The sequence below is a fragment of the Nyctereutes procyonoides genome, unplaced genomic scaffold (genome assembly GCF_905146905.1).
Source record: "Nyctereutes procyonoides isolate TBG_1078 unplaced genomic scaffold, NYPRO_anot_genome, whole genome shotgun sequence".
Taxonomy (NCBI): Eukaryota; Metazoa; Chordata; class Mammalia; order Carnivora; family Canidae; genus Nyctereutes; species Nyctereutes procyonoides.
Genome location: NW_026575049.1, coordinates 21,483,125 through 21,496,819, shown reverse-complemented (window position 1 = coordinate 21,496,819; position 13,695 = coordinate 21,483,125).

The window sequence follows — 13,695 nt, the reverse complement described above, 5'->3', positions numbered from 1 at the left end:
GTGTACGTTTCACCTCCGTTCACATCCTGTTGGCCAGAGATGGGTCACGTAACCACATCCTGCGACACAGGAGGCTGGGAAACTGAGCTGGCCAACCATGTGACCGGGCAGTGATTCCAGAATGGTGTAAAGAGTAGAAGAATAGTTGTTGGGGGACCTCCAGCAGATTTGAAGAGTGGACTTGGAATTTGCCAGAGGGGAGGTGGAAGGAGGCACTTTATACTGGGCAGGAATACTGTGTCTGGCAGGAATGGGGTCTCTAGCTCCCAGGCCCAGGATGAGTGCATCCTACCCAGTTGACTCTTCCTTCTCCATGTAGGTTTCTTGGGGGACCATGTGCACAGAACCAGTGACATATGGCAGCTCTTGGTGGCCCTTTACCAATTAGCCAAGAGAGAACTAGGTATGCCAACATAAGCTGGTTGGCTCATCCCCCTCTTGGTCTAAAGGCGACTCTCATTCTGCTTAGGCTCCAAACCCTTCACCGGCTGATGTTAACAGAGCCTGAGGGTTGGCAGGGTTTCCTGGCTGGGTCACTTGGGGCTGGACCGTCCAGTTGAACATTATTTGTTGGAGCACAGTGTGCAGATGGCCTGGGGGACCACATGGGCTGAAGTGGAAGGGGAGGATCCTGTGGGCTCTAGCCAGGAAAGCTCCCGAGGAGCTGTGGGCCAGCAAGTAACAGGGTCCAGTGTGCATGTTTCTGAAAGGTGGCTTCAGCAGCAGCGGGGCTGCCAGAGGACAGGCTGACTTTGAAGGTGCATATCACCGTCTCCCGGCCAATCCAGCCTCACGCAGCCTCCCAGAATGGCAAAGCATCTGAATGAATGGTAAACTGGGACCTAGTTCAAACCCAGAGTTAGCCTAGTAATGGTGCCACCCACAGGGTGAAGTGGGGCGGGTTGGGGGGTGGGGGCTCCTGCAGGTGCTGCAGCTGAGATACCAATTGTGATCTTATGCTGGGGAGTGGGGAGCATGCAAGCCCATTTATTAGCACCTAATGGATGCTGGATCTCACTAGTGCCTGGTGCAGATGAGCATGTTCTGGACTTTCTGGCCCCGTTAGGCAGCTGGGCAGACTCATTTTGACTTCTGGTCCTCTGCAGGGGGAGGAGACATCCACATCCATCCAAATCAAGTGCGTGTCCTGTGATTCACCCCCTTGCCACTGCTGCTGACCATCCCAATGGAGTGGGTACCCCTAAGTGATCAACAGGGACAGTATACTCCCTTTGGGGGGCAGGTTAGGGGCGCATTAGTTTCCCGGAGCTGCCATAACAAAGGACTACAGACTGGTGGGCTTAAGCCACAGACATTTATACTTCTTCACAGTCTGGAGGACAGAGATCAAGGTGTTGGTGGGCTTCTTCTGAGGGCTCTGCAGCTTCCAAGGGTTTGCTGGGGACCTTTAGGGTTCCTTGGCTTGTAGATGCATCACCCTGACCTATGCCTCCATCTCTGCATGACATTATCCATATGCATGCTTCTGTGTCCAAATTTCCCCCTTTTTATAAGGATACCAGCCATATTGGATTAAGGCCTACCCCAGTGACCTTAACCAATGATATCTACAGCGTGAAAGGCATGCTTTAACTCTGAATTTTGCATCATTATAACAAATGTTCTAGGAGGAAGGACAGGCTTGGAAACTTTGGGCACCGGCTTGCTTTACGGGAGCCCTCTGCTGGTGACCAGAAGCACAACACATTCCAGGTGGTTCTCAGGCATGGGTAAAGGAACCCAGCCACTGAAGGATCCACCCAGGCCAGGCATTGGGCAGGCTGGTGCCACAGCCCTTATACAGCTGGTTGTCGTGATCACCCTCCAGCCAAGAGAAAATAGAAGGGAGCTTACACCTTAGCGCTGGCTGGAAGGCAGAGTCAGGGTCCAGGCGTGGGGTCTCTCTGACTCTCCTCTGAATGGCCCCTTGCAATCTTACCTGCACACGCACACTCTCCAGAGTAGCTGGGTTTGTTTTGTTTAATTTTGTCTCAAGATTTTACTATACAAATTTTCAAACACAGAAAAATGGGTAGAATTGTAGGGTATGATGCATACACCTCTACCTAGATTCTCCAATTAATATTTTGCTATATCTGCTTCCTTATCTCTTCATAGATAGGCTTTCAAAATTCTACTTATATGCCGCTTACAAAAGACACACTAAGGGGCACCTGGGTGACTCTTGGTTTCAACTCAGGTTGTGATCTCAGGGTGGTGAGATTGAGCCCCATATCAGGTCCACAATGAGTGGGGAGGTGGCCTGAGGATTCTCTCTCTCTCTTTCTCCCTCTGTATCTACCCCTGCTCATGCTCACTCTCTAAAATAAGTAAATAAATCTTTAAGGTAGAAAGACACGTTAAAACAGCATAGAAAAAAATAAGAGGATTCCAAAGTTATTTGAACTTAACACCAAAAAAGTGAAAACTGATGTTCACACACAAATCTGCCCACCAATGTTTATAGCAGCTTTCTTCATACTCGCAAAAACTTGCACATAGCCAAGATGTCCAGACAATGGAATCCAGACAATGGATATTATCAGTGATAAACAGAAATGAGCTATCAAGCCTCAAAAAGACTTGGAGGAAATTTAAATGCATATTACTAGGTGATAGAAGCCAATCTGAAAAGCCTACATAATGAGCGATTCTAATTCTATGACCTGCTGGATAAAATAAAACTATGGAGACAGTAAAACGATCAGTGGTTGCCAGGAGTTGGGGGGAGGAAGGAATGAAGGATATGTGACATATCCTCTATGTGACATAGAGGATTTTTAGGGCATTTAAACAGGTCATCATTCATTTGTCCAAACCCATACAATATACAGCTACGGCCTGCGTGAGCAATATGTTTGTTAAAGGAGTCAATGGTGCATTGTGTTGCAGTTAGTACTTTTTCCTCACCTCCTGTATCATGAAGGATGCTGCACGCATGCTCTACTGGTGCCAAGCACTATGCTAAGTGCATTCCTTCCACACGTCTTGGTTCTTTGCAAGAATCCTTACAAACCAAGATTGTCGTCCCCATTTTCCACAGATGAAGTCACTGAAGTGAGGGATTTCTACTTCCAAGGGGAATGATCTATACAGCAGAATGAATATCCTAAAATATTTGTCCTCTACCACTCAACTGGGTCCCGGATTAATCATAACAAGCACTTTATATGCATTGCTGAGCTCACAAGGTAGTAAATGAAACCGTGGAAGTTATACACACACATAAGAACAGTGAACAGAAACCAGAACAGGAACATTAATAAGAAATAGAGGCTGGGGCGGTGCTGGTGGCCAAGGCTGATAATAGGAATCCAGAGTTTGGGGGATTAAAAATTAGGAGAAAAATAATAAGAGGCCCTCATAAAAGGGGGTTATCAAAAACTGAGACCTATGCATTAATCTGGGACTTTGGATTACGCTCTAAATTAGAGAGATAGGCAGAAACTGTTAGAAATCAATGAGTCTCCGCCATGGCTCTGGGATAGTGATGATGATGGCGATGGTGATGTTGCTGGTGGTGATGGTGATTGATGGTGATGCTGATGATGATGGGGATGAGGATGATGACATGACAGTGGTGATGTTGATGATACTGGTCCTTGAGAATCCACACCCAGTTGCTCACTTTTACATGGCCCCAGAGTTTCCATGTTTTCCAAAGAGGTGAGAGAAATCCCCAGCAGAAAAATTAAATCTCAGTGTTCTCAGATTAATTTTGCCTCCACAGAACCTACTAGAGGCTAACATAATCGCTGGGCAAAAGCAGTCCCAACTTAGACTCTTTAGGATTCTCTCAGATTAAATTCAACCAAAGACAAGCTCACACAAACATACAAAACATGCAAGCAAACAAGCTGCCACAGGTAGACATCAGTAGAAACCACCATTCAGATTTGATCTCCCTAGAACTTTAGATAATGAAGTTATAGGATATAGGTATTTTTAAAGTCTATTGGTCTTTTACATCCAGCCTTGATGAAGTAACTAGGACTGGACTATCCCTCCTGCTATAAATAACAGAAAACTGGACAGAATAAACAGAACAACCGTTTTTAGACATTGACGACAGACAGGGCAGGACTGTGATCTCTGGGAGAAGGGGAACAAGGTGAGCTGTCCAATGCCCAGCACTTCTTCCTGAGGGCATCACTATCATTGGCAGAAAGGGGGACCCCAATCAGAGTAGTACACTAATCTCACTGAGCTGAGGAAGAGCTCAGAGGCAGAGAAGTGAGGCAGCAGGAATCTGTGGAGCAGAGTGACTGTATGACCCAGCAATTCCATTCCTGGTTATATACCCAAGAGAATTAAAAACATGTCCCCACAAAACTTTGTACACAAATGTTCAGAGCAGCATTATTTACAACAGTCAAAAGGTGCAAATGACACAAACATCCATCCACGGATTAATGGATAACCAAGATGTGTATGTATATATACACAACGGAATAGAAGTACTGATACATGCTACAACACAGATGAGCCTTGAAAAAATTACACTAAATGAAGAAGCCAGACACAAAAGGGCACATATCATGATTCCATCTATATGAAATGTCCAAGATAGGCAAATCCATAGAAACAAAGTAGGTTAGTTTATTTTCCAGGGACTAAAAGATTCAGGGTTTCTTTCCGGAGTGACGAAAATTGTCTGAAATTATATAGTAGTCATGGTTGCGCAATTCTGTGAATATAATAAAAACCACTATATACTTTTAAGAGTGAATATTATAATATATGAATTATATCTCAATTTTTCAAAATCCCACAAGATACCACACTACATGGCCACTGGAGTGGCTAATATTAAAAAGACAGACCGTACCAAATAATGACCAAGATACAGAGCAAATGGAACCTTAATCCATCACTGGCAGGGAAACAAGCAGTTTTTACAAAGCTAACCAAATATTTAGCTATACATTTAACCATGCACTTAACATTGAGCAAAAATGGCCACACATTTACCTCGTGACCTAGCTATTCCTAGAGAAAAAAAAGCACGCATCCACAGAAAAGACTCTTACAGAGATGTTCATAGCATCTGTATTCACAGTAGCCCCAAACTGGGATCAACAACCGGGATGCCCACCAAAAAGTGATCTGGTAAACTAATACCCTACCTGTACCACTCACCAGTTACAAGAACAAACCACTAGAATGCCCCCCAAATGGTTAAATCAGAAACATGACCGGTAACATTGTACCAGACCTAAAAAGAGTACATAAATCCAATTCTATATATGTGAAGTTCTAGCATCAGCAAAACTATTCTATCAGTGTTTGCCTGGGACAGGGTGATGACCACAAAAGTCATAAGGCAATTTTTTTGGAGTGAAGGAAATGTACAGGAAAAACAAAAACAAAACAAAAAACCCCAAAAAGACTGTGCCCTCACCCGCATCAAGTAAGCAAAGGCAGGGGCCCTAACCCACCTGCTACCAGATTCCGGAGGAATGAGCGGGGCGCTGTCGGCCGTGCCTCTGTCCACCAGCAGGTGGCATTGTGTCTTGCATGCATCCACCCTTTGCGGGCCATCTTGTTTCCCTGCGTGCCTCTGGTCTCCCCAGGCAGATAGACGAGGCTGGTGCGGAGGCTGTGGGTATAACCCACTGTGACAGACACCTCGCAGTGCTGCTGCAGAGATGACTGATTCCCACGCCTCTTGCCTGGCCACAGACCAGAGCATGACAGGTGGAGTCGAGTGAGAGGGCCTTCTGAGCACTTTTTCCCAAAGAGGCTTCTTCCCGACCTGTGATGTGTCCACATGATGATAAGACAATGATGAAAAGAAGCCTGAGGAAGCTGAGAGAGTGCAAGACCATGAACTATGTGGACCTATGTGGCCTTCGTCTTTGCTTATCTCCTGCTCAGCGAAGGTCCAGGTGTCACCCTACATCCTTGCCCAACAGCCCCCCATGTTCACGCTGCCCCATCCTGGAACCTAGCCACCCATCTGCCAAACCCTGGCAAAGTCAGTTTTGCCCATACTGTGTCTGGTAGGTCCTCCTTCCTTCTTTTCTTTTGCCAAATGAGTGTTGAATCCAAAGCCCCAAGGGCCAATCCCCTGCTAATACTGGTTACGGCTCCAATGTGGACATGGGTGGGAATGTGGGGAGATGGAATGCCTGTGATTTAGTGGGTCTTTTCTTCTTACCAGATGTTCTAGAATGCTTTTGAAACACACTTGTTTTGACAGTGCCAAAACTGACTTCAACCCTATTGTCCACAATTGTTGGGGATGGAGCATTCCAAAACCCATTGGAGAAAGAAGACATAGCTCAGGCCATCTCTTCCACACCAGAATGAGCTGTGAACTCGTGACCCCGTAAAGTTCCCATTTGGCCTCTTGAGCTCAACAAATGTGCCTTTGTTGACTGGATGTCCAGTGGGAACTCGCAGAGCATGAGGACAGGACTGACCCCTCCCCAGGATGAGCGCTGGAGCCAGCCAGCCACCATTAAGTCTCTCAGCAGGGTTACTCTGTCCTTGGTTTGCTCATGTGGGAAGTGGCTCAGAAAGGTCTTTCAGCTCCAGGGTCACCTGGATATGTAATGTGTGATGGCTAATTTTAGTTCCCAGATGAGGAATGGAAATTTAAAGGATAGCATTAACTTATCCAAGGTGGAGCTGGACCCCAACTCCCAGGGTGCCCAGAAGGAATGGTCGGCAGAGCCCCAGGTCATGAGGATGGATGACAGCTCTCGAAGGTGTGTCTCTAGCCTGACCTTTGGCCTGGATTCCATGCTCAGCATCAAAGGCCCACTTGATAGCTCCACTTGGGTATCTAAGAGTTAATGCACCCAAACAGAACTCTGCCCCAAACCCAGTCCTCCAAATCTTCACCATTTCTGTCAATGGCAATCCCATTTTCCCAATGCTCAGATCAAAAAGTTGGGTCTCATCCCTGGGTTTTGTCTCTCACACATCCCACATCCACTCCATCAGCAAATTCTATTGACTAGATTTCAAAATATTTTCTGACCACTTCTTACTGCCTTCTCGGCCCTTTGTCCAGACTGTTCTCTCCTGGCTGACTGACTTCATTAGTCTCCTCACTGCTGTCCCAGCTTCTCCCTCCGTCCACACACATTCTTTCTCAACAAAGAAGCCACAGAGACAAAGTTAAAATGTAAGTCAGGCTGTCTTTTTGCTCAAACCCTCCAGTGGCTCCCAACTCGCTGGGAGTCAAGCCAGTTGCCTTCAAGGCCCATGTGACCCCATTCCCTGCCCCATGTCTCTCTGACCTCCTCTCCTACTGTCTCCTCCTTGCTTACTCTGCTCCGACCACCCTTGCGTCCTTGCTATTCACTGAGCCTGCCAACCTCATTCCTGCCCCAGGCCCTCTGAGCTCGGTATTCCCTCAGCTTCTAAAGCTCTTTCTCTGGATATCCACATGGCCAAATCTATCCTCTCCTTCAGGCTCAGCTCAAAAGTCACCTTCTCAGTGAGGCTCTTTCCTGACTCCCACATCCAATGACAACATCCCTCCTCCAGAGCACTCTTCCCACCCTGCTTTGCTTTTCTCCGTGGCATCCATCACCTGATAGGTATGCTTATCATTGGTCCTCACCTGCCACTAGGAGGTAAGTTCCATGAGGGAAGAGGCTCAGCTTTAATCACTTCTATTCCCAGAGCCTTGAACACCACCTGACATGTATTTGTTGCACAAATTAATGAACTGTGTGGTGTGACTTTCACAGCCGGAGCTGGTCCACTCAGCATTCAGGCTCACTCAGGGCATGTCCCAAGAGCAAGTGGGATGAATCCACTGGGGACTCATTTGTGTGATGATTGAGGAGCTGCCAGGGAAACACTCACCCAGGGGGAGAGGACAGTCCCAGCACACAGTGTGTCCTATTTATAATTGCTTTCTTGACAACAGAGAGCTGTGGCTCAGTTCCATGGGACTCCTGTTAGAGAGATAGGCAAGGGCGCCAGGGGTCCAAGGACCAGTGTACCCATGGGCATGGGGAACACCAGGGAGCATGACCCAGAGCGGTACCAGGGAGGCATCCCAAGGTGTCAAAGAGTGTGACCAGCCAGCCTTGGTGGGGGGAACATGACACCCACCTGCTGAGTAGGTGATGAGGTGGTGATGAGTCCAACCACAAGAAGTCCATAAGGTGCCAGGTGTGGTGGTGGACCCTGGGCTGCAGCAATGAACAAGACACGCAGGTAAGAGGGGTGGAAGTACACAAGCAAACAGACACATGGACAAGATCAACTCAAGCGGACATAAACGCCACCAAGAAAATGGCCACAAGAGCCACTTTGATTTATCCAACATTTTCCATGGTGATGTGGATGGAAGCTCTACAAAAAAATACACTCAGGTGGTCAGATGAGAAGGGTGAGAATCGGGACCCACACAATCCGGAGTGCAGCAAAATGGGATTTACTGGTAGCGAGTTGTCAAGATCTGGAAATCAGGTTCCCCAAACTAATTACACTGACTCACAGTGTCAGAGTCCACAAGTCAAGGACAGCATGGCCTGTCACTCATTCATTCAACAAACTTTGAGGGGGTGCTAATAGTGCTAGATATTGTCCCGGGCAGTGAAAAAAAAACAAAAGAACACATAGGCCTGTCCTTGTGGCGCTCACATTTGGGCGGGAGGACGGACAATGAATAAGATGAACAAGTAAATGTGTGACTGAGGGTAGGGATGAGCACTAATGAGGGGAGAAAGGGGGTTAGTGAGCATGTGTTTGAGGAGGCATTCTGTACTTTTCGGTAGGGTGCCTGGTGTCACTGATGCCCTGGGAAGCAGACTGATGAGGACATTAGTGCACAGGGGTTACTCAGGCTGGGCGGTTGGGATCAGCATGTATGGGAGGAGGGGGAGAAGACAGGATTGGGCAGGGGGAGAAGCTGAGCTGTGACAAGGCCCGACAAAGACATCAGCCAGCCCTGCATGGAGCTCGGGACACGGACAAGCCTTCAGAAACGTCTAAAATTAGGTCTTTATTCTTTGTGTGGATCAGCTGTTGGACAAGCCTGCCCCCGGAAGGAGACATGGCCTTCCTCAGCTGAGGCAATTCTCGAAGGGGGCGAGAGCAGCCAGGGATCAGGTCTTCCATTCCTGAAGAAGAACCTGGGCCATGCATCCCAGCGTCCCCTACGCCAGGGAAAGCTTCAGTGAGGAGGAGATGTAGAAATGAGAACCTGAGGGCATGAGGGCCAAAGCCTCTCCAGACAGAGGGGACATCAGATGCAAATGTCCTGGGAGGGACAACGCTTGGGAGTTCTAGGAGGCTGGTGCAGCTGGAGCTGAGTCAATGTAGGAGTGGGGGGAAAGGGAGAAGGGAGGAGCCTACAGGCCTTTGCAAGGATTTTAATGTTCCCTGGGAGTAAGACTGGTGATTTGGAGGATTTTGAGCATGGGGCAATTTGACTTGCATGTGGAGACAACTCTGGCTGCTGCGGTAAGACTGGTGTGTGGGAAGGAAACAGAGATGAAGCAGAGGACAGGAGGGGAGCCCACAGGAATTATCCAAGGGGGTGGTGATGGTGGCCTGGAGCCAGATAATGCTGCAGACATGGGGAAGGTTATCTGCTTCCTTTTATTTTTTTTTTTAAGATTTTATTTATTTATCCATGAGAGACACACAGAGAAAGGCAGCGACACAGGCAGAGGGAGAAGCAGGCTCCATGCAGGGAGCCCAATGAGGGACTCAATCCTGGGACCCCGGGATCACGCCCTGAGCCGAAGGCAGACGTTCAACCACTGAGCCACCCAGGGGTCCCAAGTGATCTGCTTCTAGACCAACGTACAGATGCAACAAACAGGCGTGCTGGCACACGGGTGTGAAGGGGGGCAAGGGTGACTCCAAGGTTTGGAGACGGAGCAACTATTTGAAAGGAGTTTCTGTTGCAAAAATCAACGCCTTCTCCCGGAACAGCTTATTGGGCCGAGTCTGCTACACAGGGCCTGCCCTGGGCATTCAAGAGTCAGCCCTTCTCCATGGGGCGCCTGGGTGGCTCCATCGGTTAAACATCTGACTCTTGGTTTCAGCTCAGGTCGTGATCAGGGTGCTGAGATGGAGCCCCACTTCAGGCTCAGAGCCGGGTGAGGAGCCTGCTTAAGATTCTTTGTCTCCCTTGCCCTCTGCCCCTCCCCCATCTCTCCTGCTCTTAAAAAAAAAAAAAAAAAAAAGAAGAGTCAGCCTTTCTCCAAATCCTCTGTTTCTTCTCCTCCGGGTTGGAGATGCTGAGCAACAGGTGGTTTCACCAGTGAAGTGAGAGGGCTGTGCGCTCAAGGGGATCTCACACAGTTGAGGGGTGCGGACAGACCCCACCATCCAGCTGAGTCTCCCCTTCTCTTCAGGGACACATGTAGGAAGGGCACTGAGACATTAATGGACTGAGTAGCAAGACAGGCTGACAGACCTAGTAACTATTGCAATTTTGAAGCAGTGATGGCTATTAACTGATGACAGGTCCCAGGTGCTGCTGATACTCCTCTGGAATGCTCTTTGTAATGGAAGGAAATGCTGCATTTTAGTGAAAGGTTGTTTGAAATAATCTTCCCCGTGGATCTCTCAGGATTCAACGGGCCGAGGCAAAAAGAAGCCCCGTATAATGCCAATATTGCTATTGGGATGCAGACACTGAGACCCAGAGAGGTGAAGGGCTTTGCTGGAAACCACACAGCGCTGAGCCCGGGTGGGGGACCCGTGCTGTGGGGCCTCAGAGCCCACCTTCGACCTGCTCTCCATCCTGAATTGGAGAAAATCCTGCTTGCTTGGCTGGTCCAGGCAGGGGTCCATGCAGGATCCCGTCACTCCTGGATCCATTGACTACCAGGCAAGAATGGGCTCCGGGGCTTACCCCACAGCTGGCAGGATCCCGGATGACTTGAGGCTCTTGGGGCCCAGTTCTCTCTCCTGGGCTGCAAGTTGTCAGACTAAGGGGTAGGTCCTGGGGTCGGGGGGGTCACGGAGCTGTGTGGTCACGGAAGCACCACTGGGGAAGAGAGAGGTTTTCCTGACCTTGACTCAGTCCCACCAGGCAAGCAAGCCCCAGAAGGGGGACAGAATTCAATCAGCCTCCTGATTCCTTCCATATGGAAGTGTGCATGAGACGGGGTGGGGAGGTGTCCCCACCGACACAGGAAGGCCTCAGTGTTTGGTTAGGGGCTTCCTCGGTGCAGAATTAGCTACACATAGCCCGTTTTCTCTCTTTCTTTTTTTAAGATTTTATTTATTTATTTATTTATTTATTTATTTATTTATTTATTTATGAGACACACACACAGAGAGAGAGAGAGAGAGGCAGAGACACAGGCAGAGGGAGAAGCAGGCTCCATGCAGGGAGCCTGATGCAGGACTCGATCCCGGGACTCCAGGATCACTCCCTGAGCTGAAGGTAGACTCTCAACCACTGAGCCACCCAGGCAGTCCCATAGCCCGATTTCTTTTGCTTCTCTCCAGGGCTCCCTGGGACATGCCTGGCTCATCCACAACTGCACTGGGTCCTGGGGGTTCCCGGGGCTGAGGCCCTCCCCGGTCAGCCTGCACACCCTGGGGGAGCTGGATGGAGACACCTGTTGTGTGACGGGACCCCTGTGAAGTGATGGGGTCCAGAGTGGAGACCTGGGGCCTGTGGGAAGACAAAGGTGCACACTGCTGTCCCTCGGAATGCGGGTTCAGGCTCTGTCATTTCACGTGACTTCACACAAGTGGCTTTACCTCTGCGAGGCTCAGTTTCCCCAGCTGCAAAATGGGATCATAGCACTGACCTATCTGTAAGAGTTGCCAAGAGGAGTAAACGGATGAATGTCCCTGGAGGCGTCATCCCACCACCTGTAGCTTATCATTGGCACACAGAAGCAGTTGGAAACTGTGGGTACGTGGGCTGCAGAGTCACATTCCTGGGGCTCAAATAGCAGCTCTGCCTCTTGCAACCCATGTGCCCTTGGAAAAATGACCTTCCAAGGCCCGTTTCCACATCTATAAAATAGAAATAGTAAGCATATCATTGGCCCAGAATTGTGGGAACTAAAAGACATGGCTCACTAAAGTGCTTGGCACATAGGATAAACGTCGTAATGTTAGCTATTATTACGTAAGGATATACTTGACTAGTGTCTCTCTCTCTCTCTCTCTCAAATAAAAATAAATAAATCTTTAAAAAAGAGGATGGGGAGGCGCCTGGGTGGCTCGGTTGGTAAGTGTCGGACTCTTAGTTTCAACTCAGGTCATGATCTCAGGGTCCTGGGATCGAGCCCCACGCTGGGCTCCACGCTCAGGAGGGGGTCTGCTTGAGAGTCTCTCCTGCTGCCCCTCCCCCAGCTCTTGCACTTGCTCTCACTCTCTCCCTAAAATAAAAATAAATCCTTAAAAATACGCTGGGGGATATCCAGGGTTCGTGAGCGAGCGCTATACCAGTAACGTCACTGAAAGGGCCCAAACCATTGAATATTATAGATTTTGACCGGGGCAAGGAGAAAGTTCTCCATCTAATTTCAAAACTCTGTAAACACTTTTCCATTTCTGTCTCGGAGAAGCCACCTCTCCTTGTAAGAAGCCCTTGAAACATTTGGAAGGAAATGTCAAATGAGAAAAACTAGCTTGTCCTGACTTGTGAGGCTCAGTTGTTCCTTTTCTCGGTCAGCAGGTCCTCAGGGAGTACTGTCCGTGTGCCTGGCTGGGGATGCCAGGAGACAATGCCCAGGCCCTTGTCCCTACAGGACTCACCGTCGAGGGGCCTCCGGGTACAAGCTCAGACAGACCAGCTGAAATTTCCCGAGTGGCTGGCTGTCTTCCACGCAGAATCTCACCGAAAATGGCCATTCTGGAGGCGTGATCCAACAACCATTTCTTGGAATCGTAAATGTCTGAGGGTTGCTGCAAGACTCTCGATTATCTTGTTTTCTTCACCCATCAGAGCCAAGATTCTAATGCTACATCTGTGTGAGTATCTTTCGGTAATAAGAACCAAATGTTGTCGGTGGGAATGACTGGAAATTACACTGAGGATCAGAATGTGGGGTTTTAGATTCGCTCTTGGAAGGCAGTGCTGAGAAACAAACACACAAGACGTTTTCCTTATAAATCACCTCGGGATGTTGCAACACTCGGGTCTCCTGCCTCCTCCTGTCTCCAGGCATCCGGAAGACTGGGGTGAGGCGCCTTGGGGGAAGGTGTCCCCCAGCTGGTAGGAAATGTCCTGGAGTGCAAATAAAACCTCTAGCCCCCACTTCTGCTCTGAGCTTCTTTTTCTGCTACTAGAAATCTCCACTTGGATGTCCCATAGGCACCTCAGACTCAATGTGTCCGAACTGGATCATCATTCCCCCCAGATCTGCTCTTCTATCTGCCAATCCCATGTTGGAGAAAGGCACCCCCTGGTCCTGGTCCTGGGCAGGAGATCTAGGACTCTCTCCTGATCTGCCCCTCCACCACCCATGTCACATCCACGTCAACCAAGCGCCGGTCCCCTCTTCTCCATCCCCCTGGCTCCTGTCCTGGTGTGTGTGGGGGGGTCCTCTTGCAGAATCTGGACCATTACATCAGCCTCCTCTTGCCCATCTCTGACAGCTTGCTCCCCGCCCCTCCAGCCGAAGGGATCTTTGGAAGAATCCAGATCCCACTTGGCTGTGGCTTTTTTCGAGACCTGAATCTTTCGATGTCTCCACTTGAATTCCACCTTCTGAGAAAAATGTAAAGAACAACAATATACTCTTA